Source organism: Takifugu rubripes, chromosome 3 (assembly GCF_901000725.2).
Source record: "Takifugu rubripes chromosome 3, fTakRub1.2, whole genome shotgun sequence".
Lineage (NCBI taxonomy): Eukaryota > Metazoa > Chordata > Actinopteri > Tetraodontiformes > Tetraodontidae > Takifugu > Takifugu rubripes.
This window is the reverse complement of record NC_042287.1, coordinates 6562074-6565563: the sequence shown is the minus strand read 5'-3', so window position 1 is coordinate 6565563 and position 3490 is coordinate 6562074. Positions and strand designations below refer to the sequence as shown.

Genomic DNA, 3490 nt, shown 5'->3' with positions numbered 1-3490 from the left:
GGGGGGGGGGGGTTCTGTTCAGGCAGCACTGGGTCAGCCTCATGCAGAGGCCCAGTGAAGCTACTGGGCTCCACCAGACGCCCCCTTCATGTTCTCCTGTGGGAGAAAACAGGTACACCTGGAGAACAGCCCAGTTCCTTCCCAGTTCCAGTTGGGCTCTTTTTGGATTTTTCTTTTTTTCACATCTGGATTTTTCCCACCTCTTCTCGGCCTCTCCTCACAGCTGTGGTGTTTCACCCTGCAGCGCTTCACAAGCCCCCACCCTTCTGAAGCGCTTCTGCCAACAGCCCGCGACACGTTCAGGGACCGACCCGACGTCTCGGCGCCCCTTTTACCTCCGAGCCTCACGTGACAGCTGGCACCTGGTGAATCAGAGGCGTCGGGATCAGGACGGATCAGGACGCGGTTCCCCGTCGCTGTCCTGCCTTTCTGTAAGTAACATAACAACCAGACAGAGAGAGAACTTTGCCTTCCAAATGTATGAGCTCATGTAACAAAGATAAATGTGACACAGCGCACACGTGGCCACGTGGCCGGGCTAATCTGACCGCGCTCGCCTCTGCGTTCGTGGCTGCGTGTTTTTCTTTTAGAAAATCCACCACACCAAAAGAAAAGAAACAGTTTCCCTCCCCGGACACGTTTTTGGGTTAAAGAAGTCCCCATGAAACCATTTACATTGATGTATTTGTGCGGATTTTTCATCCACGACCAAGGTTGAAACGCTTCAAATCGGGAGTTTTCCTCCACGTTTCAGCTGTTTTTCTAACGGAAAACAGCAGACGGCACACACAGTCAGAGGCGAAGGTTTCTCTGGCTCCTGCACGCGTCTCTTTTCGGTTACGGCCCTCAAAATTGGGGAAAACAAGATTTAATGAGACAGATGAGAGCAGATCCCTCAGCCCGGACTCTTCTTTTGTGCTAGCTGGACGTAGCGTCGCATGTTCCAGCGCCAGCTGTTGCGAGCAGCGACGGCGGTCCGAGCAGGGCGATCGGTGGAGAGCTTCTCCTCTGCTGTGGTGACCTCGCAGGAGGCGCCACTGTGATGTGAACTTTGTAAAATAAATCTTGCTTCCTGTTTTGCACAGGCCAGACCGCAGAGAAGCAATTTACCGACACTGAAACGTGTCATCTGTGGCCAAACCTCGCCTGGTTTAGATGGTGTTTGATGGTGTGTCTACAGCCCTGAACCTCCTTTAATGCTCCTCTGAAACCGTATTAAAATTTACAGCTGCATTTCTTGATGCTGCAGCCACAGGGAGACAGACGCCGGCCGGGACGGACGGACGGACGGATATGAAAATAGATGCGCTGTAAAGCACGTTCGTGTTTGTCAGCAGTAAATCTCTCGGCAGCTGACAGCACAGAGAGGAGTGATGGATGGAGGAGGAAGGCCGCACGTTGCACAAGAACTGGCTGGAAAAAAGTAAACTCGCTCCGGGCCAGAGAAGGAAAAAACAACCTGGATGAAGCGGAATATCCTGTTCCGTGGCGGGGAGCTGCGAGGCGTTTGCAAAAGGGAACTGGAATCTGACGGAATTGAAAGAGAAAAAAATCGTCTCAGCTGAGGAAAGTTCCATAAGGAATCCTGGCTGAGCGGGAAGATGTTGAGATGTTGCGATGCGTTCCAAACAACTTATTAACGACGTCCCCGGAACACGCCGTTAGTGGTTTAGCCACAACGTTCTGCTGATGGTGAACCAGCCCCTCATCCATCATCCATCCTTCTGTTGACTACTTGTCCCTAACTGGGATCACGGGAGCTTCTGGAATCCATAATACACCCTGGAAAGGATTCCAACACAACCTGTGGCGTTGGACTCCAACCCACAACTCTGCTAACCAGGCTGCCCAGGCAATAGCATAACACCCAATAATAACACTGGGCAGTTCATTTTAGGTGTGTGTGGGGAAAAGAAACTTAAAAATATCAGTTTTGAAGGGAAACGTTTCAGAGCCTTCCCTTTCAAAATAAACCTTCCCTTTCAAAATAAACCTTCCCTTTCAAAATAAAACACTTCTTTCTGGCAGAGCTGTTGCACATTTTGATGAAATCAGCGTCACTGTGGTACAAATGTTCTAAAGTGACTCAAGAAAAGACTTTGGTGTTATTTCCTGGCCTCTGCAGCTCCTCTTTAAAAGCGGATCAAACAATCACGGCGAGAGAAAAAGAGCCCGCAACGCTTTGTTTCTTGGGGTTTTTTCTTTTTTTTTCTCCACGTGAAACGAGAAATGATTTTCTAAATCGGCTGCGACGCCGGCTGCCTCGGGGGCTATTATCTGTTTTAAGTGCACTCCTGCACTTTTCCCTCAACCTTTTCTTAAAACACACAAACACACTGATTCATTAGCAGACGCACAAAACGGGAGGATCCGACTTGGCAGGAGCGAGTGTGTGCGGGAGAGATTTAGCTCCGGGCCTGACGGACAACATGGGCCAGTGGCCCGGAATAAAGCAGCAACAAAGGGAGGGAAAAGTCCTATCTGCGATAATATCAGCAGCCTTTAGCATCCCAGAGCACCCTGGACTTGTTTTTGCTCTGCACAGATGGACGAAAAGATCGTTTCCTGTTTGATCGACGTCACTTTAGCGTCCGAAGTCTGGAGAGAAACATGAACCGGATTCATAAACAAAGTGTGTTTTCCAATAAAGCGCCATGAGGGCGGGAGGGCGATTGAGTTTTGCTGTTGGTTTGGAGTCGAAAACAGGACAGAAAGGGCGATTTTTAAGAAGGAGGCTGTGTTTTTGTGTGTAGCTGATGCTGCGAGCGGGTCCCATTTGTAGGATTTTCAGGTCCGTCCCTTCCACTGAAGAAAAGAGGACGAAGGTACAAACGGCCCTGGGCGATAGCTAGCGATTCGCAGCTATTTGCCCGCTATTAATCAAGATGATTATGATAATGAACGATTATTTCTATAACTCTTGAAATGACTGCTTAAAACCCGTCCGTCCGTCTGTCCGTGCGAGACTCACGGACGTTCCTTCGCTCCTCCGCCGTCGTTCAGCCGAGACCTCCATCGGCAACAGCGATTAACTCTGAGAAGCCTCCGAGCAGAGCCCTAATCTGGGCCATCCATCATCCGGCCGCTGGTGCCCCTTCACACCTGCAGGGTCAGAGTCATCAGCCTGGACCCCTCAGTCGGCCGGGGAGGGGGGGGGGGGGCTGCCTGGAGACACACCGTTTGCCCTGGAATCAGGTTCAAGACGTTCACGCAGGGCGTGCAGCACGCCGCTGAGCCAGCAGAGTCCCCCGTCTCTGACCCGTGTCCTTGGACTAGATGGCACGAGGTCTTTGGACACCAGCTGGACGGACGGACCGTCCGTTGCCACGGTCCGTCCAGGCAGGCGGGCGCCGCCGCCCCTTCAACGCACGGGAAGCAGCTGCAGCGTCTGCAGAGGGTGGGAGTCGGCGCGTTCGCCCCACCCGAGCACGTCCCCGTGCGCGTTTGTGCGGAGGGTTTGTGCCGACTCAGCAAAGACGAAGGTGGGAGG

General features: G+C 52.2%; 1 long non-coding RNA gene across 1 annotated transcript; it reads left to right on the top strand.

Annotated features, from left to right (window-relative positions):
- The first annotated feature begins 302 nt into the window (after positions 1–302).
- Positions 303–2014, top strand: LOC115249175 (uncharacterized). The gene is made up of 3 exons (XR_003887882.1): positions 303–431; positions 1086–1168; positions 1250–2014. It is a non-coding gene; the product is annotated as an uncharacterized lncRNA (long non-coding RNA).
- The last annotated feature ends 1476 nt before the right edge of the window (positions 2015–3490 follow it).